This window comes from Pongo abelii, chromosome 11, assembly GCF_028885655.2.
Source record: "Pongo abelii isolate AG06213 chromosome 11, NHGRI_mPonAbe1-v2.0_pri, whole genome shotgun sequence".
Taxonomy (NCBI): Eukaryota; Metazoa; Chordata; class Mammalia; order Primates; family Hominidae; genus Pongo; species Pongo abelii.
The window spans coordinates 59,684,155-59,696,881 of record NC_071996.2 but is presented as its reverse complement, the minus strand read 5'-3'; the positions used below and the strand labels follow the sequence as shown (position 1 = coordinate 59,696,881).

The 12,727-nt window shown below is 33.3% G+C and overlaps 1 pseudogene; it reads left to right on the top strand.

The window, feature by feature from the left end:
* Positions 1-5,953: 5,953 nt before the first annotated feature.
* LOC100938953 (cyclin-dependent kinase 7-like) lies at positions 5,954-7,004 on the top strand (annotated as a pseudogene).
* The last annotated feature ends 5,723 nt before the right edge of the window (positions 7,005-12,727 follow it).

Sequence of the window (12,727 nt, the reverse complement as noted above, 5' to 3'; positions counted from 1 at the left end):
CATATTTTATATTTTTCATTTGTGCAAGAGTAACCAGACCCATAATGCTATTGTAGAAGTTTAAGTTAGATAGGACTTACTTTGTAAAAGCCATTTATTTTTTGGTTTTTGGTGTACTGTTTTATTTTTAAAGGATATTTGTAAAAGACATTTATAAATTAACCTCATTTAAAATTAAAATTATTATATATGTGTGTGCATATATCATTCTTTGAATATAGTGCAAAAACTGGATAATAGTACAATTTGCCTTTTTATGCATTGCACAGCAATTGAAAAAGTTCTTATGAAAAAGCACAATGAATGAAAATAAAAGCAAGGCTCAGTAATTTGCAGGGAAGTTATGTTTCATTAATATGTGCCTCATATAAGCAGTCAGCATGTAAAAATAGATGGCAAAATCTGACCAGGAGTTTAAAATTACAAATTATACATAGAATGTGCACCAAATTAATTAGATAATTACTTGAGAAGCATAAATTTAAAAGATCTAATTGATGTTGTACATTTGATAATGAGTCATTTTTCTACAATTGTTAAATATAATTTGTCTCATAATGCTACCCTTTGGTAAATTGTTATAACAGTATATGATACATGTAGCTTATTAACAGTTTCATTAATTGCTATTAGAGGAAAGAAGCTATGAAAGCTGGTACACATAGGAACAAATGTTGAGGCAGATGGTTGAAATTAGTGAAACATGATCAGTTGCTGAACCAGTTTACTTAATTAGCTTTCTGCATCAGAATAGTTAAAATAAATTTGTCATATTGTCTTCAGGAAATTGAAATTCAGGAGATGATCATCACATATATTTTTAAAAATTAATAAGACAAAGAGCAAAGAACTGTGGGCTCTGACCCATGACCAATAGTTTATTCTGTTCTGAGAGTCTGCTCAACTGTTTAGAATGGGAGGGGAATTTTACTGTTAGGGAATAGCCAACTGCACTGACATCTTTTTACTGTTTGTAGCAGGGAAAACAGAGGGAGAAGAGCAAGTGGAAATTGGCCACTGCCCACAAAATTAACTTGATGCTGTTACTTCTTAGTTAATAATTTTCGGAGGAGTTGAAATGGATCTTTGAAATAACAGTTTCATAGAACAGTTTCCTTTTCAGCAAGATTTCAGAAAATCTCAAGAGATCAAAATTGTAATAATTTTCATGCTCGTGCATTTCTGTCCATATTGCTTTGTATGGGGGGTGGGAACTCAATTTTTAAGGTACTTGTCTTGGTTAATTCTTATAGATTTCAGTTTGGCATCCGCACCAATAGCATGAACAACAAATATCCAAAAATGGGGGAGATTTTGATAGAAATATGGTTTATATGTTGGAGAAACTCTGATGACATTTGGAATTGTTTAATGGAATGCTCTAAATTGTTAATGGAAAGCTCAGCTATTACATGAGTTATACCTGCTGAGGTTTATATAGGTTTGGAACAATTTGCTGTCCCTTCTCACAGGAATGTTTTTATATATTTGCCTTTTAGGACACATTTTTCAACTTTGTAGCAGAAGTACAGAACTTAGCTATCAGTATGAAAAGTTTCCAATGATACTGTCTTCATCTATTTTTTCAAACATATTACAAGTGAGTTTTAGATGATCATGTTTAACTACATGAATCTAAGTAACTATAAACATGCATAATCCGTTATTGACACAGCTACCCTTTTCCCTTTAGGGTGTATAATGGGGTTCTTTCTGTTAGTGTTAGTGTATAAATTATTTCATTCAGAAACTATGGAGCTGTGGCTACTAGTGGTTTGGCCTCTGTCACCTTTTCTGTCTTTACCATCACTCTTGGCCTTGATTAAAAAGATGAGAGTAAGATCATTTTGTTAATAATACATTTATAGGCACTGTGTCAAGAGGGTTTGAACATTTCAACGTCCCACAGATATATTTGTGTTCTAAACTTAAAAAAGCTATTTGTATAATATGAAATTTAAAAATGAAAAGTTGAAATTAAGAAACATTTAGATCTCTATAACATAATTTTCAAAAATAGTAAATTGTTATTTTAGTAAACTCTTATATAGTAATACATAAATAATATTTATTGTGGGAAGTAGGTCTGTTTTTATGTTTACTACGAGGGAAAAATTAATATGAAAATGTAGTCAATCCCTGTCAAGCTACCTTTCTATGTCCACGCTTTTATTCAGCAAAGAAAACAATGCATATCTTTACAACTTGTTCAAGGCCATCATATTTTAGTTCTCTAAACTCTTCACAAAAGAAAAGATTTAGTTAAGCATGATGTTAGCTTGTTAGAATTTAGGAATGAAATTCTATGGCTTCATTCAGAGGAGCCCAAGTATGATCATTCAAAAAATAAAAAAGGTCTATTTTATTCTTAAAACTAGTAACAGGAATAAGATAACAATGCCATTATAAATGTTTTGCATGTGAAAAATATAGAAATAAAAGTATATCATAAAGTGAGTAATGAGGCAAGTGGTACTACTGTTTTAAATATTGAGCAACATAGAACTGGTTTAAGCAAAATTTGAAGTCAGAATAGTTACTTTTGAACATTGTGATGTGGCTTGGTGACATAGGCTCTTAACTAAAATAAAATTATTAATTTATTCTCACTAAACTATTAGTATTATTTAGCATATGTCCCATCCTATCCCATGCACTAGATTTGTAATGCATTAAGATTAGAGACGTTGCCTCATTAACTCATTTTTTTTCAGTGATTGAAAAAAATCAAACAAACTGACAGATGCTCAATGAACATGACTTGATTCAAAAGTTTTTTACCCTGAATGTTAAGACTATTTGGGAAAGCTGCCTCTACTTTGGATATAAACAGCTCCTACTCTAACGATAAAAATAATTAATCTACAAAATTATGTCTTATTTGTACTCACCAGATAGTTGAGGTTGCAAAGCAACTAAGATCACTGAATTTCAGAGGATGTCAAGACCCTCCAGGAGAGGTGGGCCACACTAAATTTGCCTTTGGCAGAACAAAGTAGAAAGAGATGGCAGCTATAAAATCAGATAAAAAGAAAACAACTGTGTGATGATAATTTTATGTGCCAAATTAACAAGGCCAACGAGTGCCCAGATACTGGTTAAACATTATTCTGAGTCTGTCTGTGGGAGTGTTTCTGGATAAGATTAACATTTGAATCAGTAGACTGAGTAAAACATATTGCTTTTCTCAATGAAGGTGGGTCTCATGCAATCTGTGAAGGCCTGGCCAGTGCAGTGGCTCACACCTGTAATCACAGCACTTTGGGAGGCCAAGACAGGTGGATCACTTGAGGTCAGGCATTTGAGACCAGCCTGGCCAACATGGTGAAACTTGTCTCTACTAAAACAACAACAACAACAAACCACAAAAAATAATCTGTGAAGGCCTAAATAGAATAAAGTGCTAAGAAAGAATTATTTCTATCTGTCTAAATGCCTCCAAACTGGGACAGCAGTCTTCTCTTGCCTTCAGACGCAGACTGAAACTGGAATTGATATGACTGGCTCTCCTGCTTCTCAGGCTTTCAGACTCAGACTGGATCTATACCATTGTCTCCCCTGGGTTTGGACTTCTCAGTGTCCATAATCACATAAGCCAATTTCTTATAATAAATCATTTTATATACATCCTATTGGTCCTCTTTTTTTGGAGAATCCTGACTAATGCAAATTGAACATTTAAAAAATACGTAAAGGCCCAATAGGCCAGCATGATAGTTGAGAACCCATGGAAACCCCACACAAAGGAGAATCTGCAAGAACTCACCAATGCTTGTCCGTGGGCCCTAACCAGGTACTCCTGAGTAGGACTGGAATCACGGCAAATTCTTTGGTGATGCAGTAATGTAGATATGATTGGTTGCTGTTGAGGGAAAGGTGCAATGTCTAGCCCTGTTCTGAATCCTTTCCTCACATGAAAATAAAGGTGTTGCCACTAAGAGAGAAGCAGGCAACCTCCATACACCCCTGATACCAGCTTGGCTGCCATTGGAGTAGGAGTAGATGAGAAATGCTGTATATCACTAAAAATGGAATAGAAAAGTTACTTAAGCACATGATCTTGCACTGATGAAAAAGCAAAGCAGATCTTGGCTGTCATGATGAGAGAGGAAGGAAGGATGAGAAGGCTAAAACAAGAAACTAAAAATCCCCTGGCACCTGCAAAAGCCTTGTACCTAGAAACAAGCTAATGCAGGCAGTATATTCTCTGGGAAAGGGGAAAGATACTGAACGGGGACCCGCTCTGTGGCATGGAGATGCATGGTCTGCTAAAAGGTGGGATGGAGCAGAAATACTGTTAAAACCCTCCAGCACCCTAGGTGCCTCACCCTAAGCACAAGGTAGTAGTAGTCTATGACTGGAGGAATTTGAAGTCTATGGTGAATCAAAGGTAATTAGAGTAACAACCACATCCAACTGAGTTCAACTACTACTTAGAGTGACCTAACCTCCATATTAACGAACTGACATAAGAAATGTGCCCATTTCCTGTTGTAAATTTACCTCACCCTCAATTTTTCTTCAGCCACGATGTCTACATTCAATGTATTATTATACAATACACACAAACAATAACAACGACTACGACAAATTACCCATTATCAAGAGATAAAGGAGTCAACAGAATCAAACCAAGATGTGATGAGATCATGGTACTTTAGATGAAGTATTTCAAAACAACTATGTTAAATATGTTAAAGAGTGCAGTAAAAAAGGTTAACACATGTATGAACAAATGAGAAATTTCACCAGGTATATAGAAATTTAAAAAGAAATCAAGTGAGAATGCTAGAAATTTTTTAAAAACATGCTAAACAGAGAAGAAGAATTTATTTGATAAATTTTCTGCTGAATGACTTATCAACAGTCTGGATATAGCAGTGAAAGGAATTGTTGAACTTTGAGTTAGACCAATGCAAATTAACCAAACTAAAAAAGACAGAAAAATGAAGAAACAATAATAACAAGAGAATAGAATATTCAGTAGCCATAGAATAATATCAAATAATCTAACATACATATAATTGAGGTTTTATGAGGAGAAGAAAGAGACTATGGCACAGAATATATTAAAAAAGATAATGGCAAATAATATTCCAAAATGAATAAAAGAGAGCAAACAGCAGATCTAAAAAGCCAGGGTTTAAAGCAGAAAAAATAATAAAAAAAAATACTTGGGCATATGAAAGCTAAACTTCTGAAAACCAAATATGAAGATCAAATCTTAAAAGCATCCAAAGGAAAAAAAAACCGATTATATATAGAAGACCAAAGATAACAATGTCAGCAGTCTTTTCATAAGAGGCTAAATAAGGCAGAAAGCGATAAATCAATATCTTTAAAGTACAAGAAAAAAAACTGTTAACTCGCTCAAAATTTTATACCACACAAAACTATCTTTTAACAATGAAAATAAAGTAGAGTACTTTTTAAGCAAACAAAAGATGAGAAAATTCATTGGCAGTGAAGTTTTGTACTATAAGAAATGATAAAGTTTTACAGTCAGAAGGACTGTGATACATGATGAATATCTAGATCTATACAAAATATTGATAAAATGCTCTAGATAGTAAAGATGTGAGAATATAAAAATTCATTTAAAATACTTCTGAAAGATAATTGAGTGTAGAAAAATAGTAACAGTACAGTGGGGAGACTGTAACATAATTAGGAGTAAAACATAACAAAATAATAGCACAAAGAATTAGTGGAAGGAAGTGATGTGTGGCTGTTACAACATATTGAAGTGATATATTCCTAAAATTTAGACTGTAAGAAGTTAAACATGTATATTGTAAATCCTAGAGAAAACAGTAAAAAAATTCAAAAAGCTCTATCTTAGAGGCCAATAGCAACGATAGAATTGAATAATTAAAATGCTCATTTAACACAAAAGGACAGCAGAAAAAAGAAGAGAAAAAGAAGAATATATAGATACTAATGCAATGGAGCCTGGTGGACAGAAGTGGCTGTTGGAGGCTTTAAGTTTGCTGCGGTTTACAAGGCCAGAGATAAGAATACCAACCAAATTGTCGCCATTAAGAAAATCAAACTTGGACATAGATCAGAAGCTAAAGATGGTATAAATAGAACAGGCTTAGGAGAGATACAATTATTATAGGAGCTAAGTCATCCAAATATATTTGGTCTCCTTGATGCTTTTGGACGTAAGTCTAATATTAGCCTTATCTTTGGTTTTATGGAAACTGATCTAGAGGTTATAATAAAGGATAATAGTCTTGTGCTGACACCATCACACATCAAAGTCTGCATGTTGACCACTCTTCAAGGATTAGAATATTTACATCAACATTGGATCCTACATAGGGATCTGAAACCAAGCAACTTGTTGCTAGATGAAAATGGAGTTCTAAAACTGGCAGATTTTGGCCTGGCCAAATCATGTGGGAGCGCCAATAGAGCTTATACACATCAGGTTGCAACCAGGTGGTATCAGGCACCTGAGTTACTATTTGGAGCTAAGATGTATGGTGTAGGTGTGGACATGTGGCCTGTTGGCTGTATATTAGCAGAGTTACTTCTAAGGGTTCCTTTTTTGTCAGGAGATTCAGACCTTGATCAGCTAACAAGAATATTTGGGCACACCAACTGAGGAACAGTGGCCAGACACGTGTAGTCTTCCAGATTATGTGACATTTAAGAGTTTCCCTGGAATCCCATGGCATCACATCTTCAGTGCAGCAGGAGACGACTTACTAGATCTCATACAGGACTTATTCTTATTTAATCTATGTGCTCGAATTATGGCCACACAGGCACTGAAAATGAAGTATTTCAGTAATCGGCCAGGGCCAACACCTGGATGTCAGCTGCCAAGACCCAACTGTCCAGAGGAAGCCTTAAAGGAGCAATCAAATCCTGCTTTGGCGACAAAAAGGAAAAGAACAGAGGCCTTGGAACAAGGAGGATTGCCCAAGAAACTAATTTTTTAAAGAAAGCACTGGACAACATTTTACTACTGAAGGAAATAGTCAAAAAGGCAAATAATGAAAAAATAGTAAACATTAAGTAAATGCTGTGGAAGTGAATTTGTAAATATTCTACACATGTAAAATATATAAAACTATGGGTTATTTTTATTAAATGTATTTTAAAATTAAAAAAGAATATATAGCACACATTTGTAAAAATAAATTGGTAAATTTAAAGCCAATCGTATTGGTAACTATATTAAATGTAAATCGTGTAAATTTGTCAGTTAAGAGCTAGGTATTGCCAAATTGAATTAACAAGGGCAAGACAAGTGTATTCTGTCTACAAGAATCTCACTTTAAATATAAGGCTATAGAGACATTCAAAGTTAAAGGACTTTGTCACTTTGACACTTGTCAAAAGAAGCTGAAGTAGGTATATTAGCATTACATAAAGTAGACTTGAGAACAGGAAAGATTACAAGAGACATAAAGGGATATTACATAGTAATAAAGGGGTAATTTAATCCAGGAAAAATAGCAATTCTATATGTATATTCTTCTAATATTAGAGTTTCAAAATATATAAATAAAAACTGATAGAATTGAAAGGATAAAGGGACAAATCCACAATTATAGTGGGAAAACTCAAAATTCCTGCCTCTATAAATAATACATGTGGACAAAAAATCAGTTAGAAGACTTAGAAAGTACTGTCAACCATTTTTACCTCATTGGTAAAATATTAGAATATTTTCCAACAAACAATAGGAAAAATTCTTTTAAGTTTACGTGGAACTGTTTAGTTAACATTAAGATAGAGTATTTTCTGTGCCATTAATAATTCTGCAAACATTAAAAATTGAAATCGCCGGGTGCGGTGGCTCATGCCTGTAATCCCAGCACTTTGGGAGGCTGAAGCGGGCAGATCATGAGGTCAGGCATTCAAAACCAATCTGGCCAACATGGCAAAACCCCATCTCTACTAAAAATACAAATATTAGCTAGGTGTGGTGGCTAGCACCTGTAGTCTCAGCTACTTGGGAGGCTGAGGAAGGAGAATCGCTTGAACCTGGGAGGCAGAAGTTGCTGTGAGCCCAGATCAGGCCACTGCACTCCAGCCTGGGCGACAGAGCGAGACTCTGTCTCAACACCAACAACAACACAAAATTAAAATCATACAAAATACATATTCAGACCAAAATAAAATCAAACTAGAATTTGATATCAGAAAGATATGGAAAATCAATAAATATTTGGAAATTAAACAATAAAGTATTAAACATTGTATTAAAAAATCACAGAAAAATTAAAAAATATTTTGAATGGAATGAAAATATGGCATATTAAATTTGGAGTAATATAACCAAAGAGCTGCTTAATTGCAAATGTGTAGAATCAAATGCTTATATTAGAAAATATTTTAAAAGGGTGAAAACTAATAATCTAACCTCCATTTAAAACTCTGTAAAAACAGGGGTAAATTAAATCTAAACAAACAGAAGGAAGAAAACCAATAGAAAAAAATAATAAAACTACAAGCTGGTTGTCTGAAAAGATTATTAAAATTGGTAAGCTTTTAAACAGACTAAGTAAAAAAGAGAAAAGGTAGAAATGCCCAATATCAGAAATAAAAGAGGTTACATTACTAAAGAAAATACGGACATTAAAAAGGTGAAGAGGAAATATAAACAAGTTTATGGTCATAAATTCAATGTTAGAAAAAAGAGAAAAAATTCTTTAAAGTTAGAAGCTTCCAAATATCACTCAAGAAGAAATAGATAACCTTAATATTTCTATAGATAACCTTAATATTTCTATGTCTATAGAAGACATAGAACTTAAAAAACCTTTCAACAAAGTTCTGGGCCCACACGACTTGACAGGTAAGTTCTACTAAACATTTAAGGAAGAAATAACACAAAATTTATGCAAACTCTTCCAGAAAAACAATAGCAAATAAACTTCCCAATTCATTTTATCAAGTTAATATTATCTTATATCCTGATACAAAAATTATACAAAGACATTATAGGATAAGAAGACCACAGAACAGAATCTCTCATAAATATAGAAAAAAATGCTTAATAAAATATTAGTCAAATCTTGTGATATAAAAAAGAGTAGTGCATAATTATCAATCTAGGTTTATCCCAAGAATGCAAGGTTGGTTGAACCTTTAAACAGCAGATGACATAGTTTACTATATTAAAAAACTAAAAAATAGGAATAACATTATGTTAATGAAAATAGAGATAGTATTATATTAATGGATATAGAAAAGGATACAAAGTCAATCTATAAAAATTAGCTATATTTCTATATAATAGCAACTAACAATTGAAAATTGAAATAAGAAAAATGCCATTCATAATAACATAAAAACCCATCACATAATTAAGAGTAAAATTATATATATATTCATATACATATATGTGTGTGTATAGATATACATACATATATAGAGAAAGAAAGAGAGATAAATGCAAGGCTATTATACTAAAAATCACAAAACATTATGCAGCAAAATAAAGACATAAATCACTGGAGAGAAATACTGTTTTTATGGATCAGAAGATTCAATACTGATATAATGCCAATTATCTCCTAATCCATCAAACTTCAATTGGGCATTTTCTTGGTAGAAATTGACAAGATGATTCCAAAATTAATATGAAAATTAAAGGACCTATATTATCCCAAATAATTTTAAATATACAAAAATTTAGAGGTCTCACACTATCTGATTTCAAAACTTGCTGTAAAGTTAACCTAAATGAAACAGGGAAGTATTGATTTAAGGATAAATGTATTGAGTAATGGAATAGAATTGAAGCCAGAAGTAGATCCACACATGTATGGTTAACTGGTTCTTTATAAAGGTGCCAAAGTAATTTATTGGAAAATGAATAGCTTTTTTTTAACACATAGGATTGAAATAACTGGAATCTAGATGTTACATAATGAAATTCAACACCTATCTCACACCATATTAAGAAAATGAGATTGAAATAGATTATAAGCCTTCATGAAAATTCTAAAACTTAAAAAAAACTCTACATAAGAAAACATAGGAGAAAATCTTTTCTGCCTTAAGTTCATCAAAGATTTCCTAGATAGGACACACACACACACACACACACACACAACCATAAAGGAAAATTAATAAGTTGGACTTTACATAATGAAAACATTTGTTTTTTGAATGACACTATTTAAACAGTGAAAATTCATGCTATAGATTGGGGAAAATATTTGCAAAACACATCTTTTGAAAGACTTGTATCCAGAATACATAATACAATCTTACAACTCATATAATAAGACAAACATCCCATAAAAAAGCAAAAAGACTTAAGATTTCATCAAAGAAAATATACAACTGTCAAATAAGCTCGTGAAAGGGGACTGAACATTATTATTCATTGTGAAAATGCAAATTAAAACCACAGTAAGATACAGCTATGTACCTATTAACTTGGCTGAAATTAACATGAAAATAAGTATTGGCAAGACTGTAGAACTAACGGGAATCCAGAGCTAATGCAAAATGGTATGGCCATTTTGGAAAACAGTTTGGTAGTGTCTTGTAAAGTTAAATATATATCTGTCATATAAACCAGAACTCCTGTGCCTAGAAAAATAAAATTAAGAACTAAGAGAAATAAGAACATATATCTCTGCAAATATATGTATGCGAACCTAGCAATTTCATCTGTAATAGCTAAAACCTGGAAATAAACCAATGTTCATCAATTGATGAACAGATTAACAAATTGTAGTACAACCCCACAAGAGAATACTATTCAGCAACAAAATCAACAAATTGTTGATACATGCAAAACCATAAATAAATCTAAAAGCATTATGTTCAGTGAAATAAACAAGACACCAAATAATACATATTATATGATTCCATGTGTATGACATTCTAGAAAGGTTGCCAGGGACAGGTGGTGGTAAGAGAGGATTAACTGCAAAGGACCCCTGGGAAACTTTTGTGAGTAAATAGAAATGTTCCATACGCTGATTGTGATGTTGATTATATGAATGCATACATTAATCATAAAACTATAAACTAAAAAGGGTGAATTTTATTGTATTTAAATTATACTTAAATTGATGTGTGTTTAATGAAAAATGTATTTGTTTATAAAAATAGAATTGTAGAGAATTCGGGGAACATAAAGCCAACAGTGGCAGTCTAAGGTTTTGAATCTTTCTGAATCTGCATTTAAATCAACAGAGCAACTAAATATCAAAAGTCGAAACCCATGAACAGTATTTACCACAAAACTAGCTGACAAAGTATCAAAACAAACATGGATAAGCACAGACCATCAACGGCCATAAATTTATCAGACTATTGAATGTGCAGGAGAAAGACACAATAACTGGGAATCTGATGGATTTGAGAAAGGAGATCCAAAGAGCCAGTCATTATTCACTGGAAAGCACAGCATGTAGTGGAAAGTATCAATCTCAAATGGCCAACAATTCTTGTAAAACTACTGGACTCAAAAAACAAACAAACAAAAAACCGTCTTTTTGGTATTTGGACCAAAAATGTATATATTTTTTAAGGGAAGGAAAATGAGGTTCTTATCAGATTTCTTGCTAACAGTCACCTTTATTCTGCCTTCCCTGTAAGAACCACAACACAAGATAGCCAAAGAGTAGATGAAGGGGAAAATGTCTGTACAAAATTATTCCAGCTACTCAATGAAAACTCAGTGATGAAATTAGAATATCTACGTGTTGCAGCTGGAGTGAATTAATGGATCTGGGCATTGAACATTAACAGCTGCTAACATTACAGAAAGAGCAAAGCCAGGCATGATATACTTCCTGATTAAAGAACACACCACCACATACGGCTTTGCCAAAGGCATAGGCTGAGTCTGATGGAACCTCAGGATCCAGGAGTTAATTTGAAGGAAATTCAGAATGCGAAAGAATGTGTTAAACTACATTGTTAGTATAGTATCATCAAGGTCCAAACTGTGGAAACCTCTCAATGACTCAGGTTATTCAAAAGTTATGTTATAAGGAAAAGAAAGTGATGGAGGAGTAACCTGTAGATTAGAAGAGACTGGAGGCCGGGCTCGGTGGCTCACGCCTGTATTCCCAGCACTTTGGGAGGCCAAGGTGGGCGGATCACGAGGTCAGGAAATCGAGACCATCATGGCTAACACGGTGAAATCCCATCTCTACTAAAAATACAAAACAATTATGGCGGGTGCCTGTAGTCCCAGAAGCTCGGGAGGCTGAGGCAGGAGAATGGCGTGAACCCGGGAGGCGGAGCTTGCAGTGAGTCGAGATCGCGCCACTGCACTCCAGCCTGGGCGACAGAGCGAGACTCCGTCTCAAATAAATAAATAAATAAATAAATAAGAGACTGGAAAGACATTTTCTTATTTTTTTACTAGGCAAGATGAAATGGTAGTGTATGTAGATACATACTTTCATGAATAAAACCATAAAAAAAAACAAAAACAAAGTGAGCACTATAAAAATCAGAATACTTGTTACCTATGAAAGCAGAGAGGTGGCTATGATTGAGATAGGACACATGGAAGGGCTTTTGGAGTGGCTGGAAAAATTCTATTTCTTGTCTTGGGTGGTGGTTCAAGGGAATTTGCCTATAATAATTCACTTGCTTTGAGTTTCTGTATATGTTTTATTTTACAGTAAGAAGGTTGAAAAAATAGTATAGAAGAGAACGACAATGATTTTTTAAAAATTACTGGCTAAGATAGAAGATTTAAATATGAATAGAGAATTATTTTTGGTAA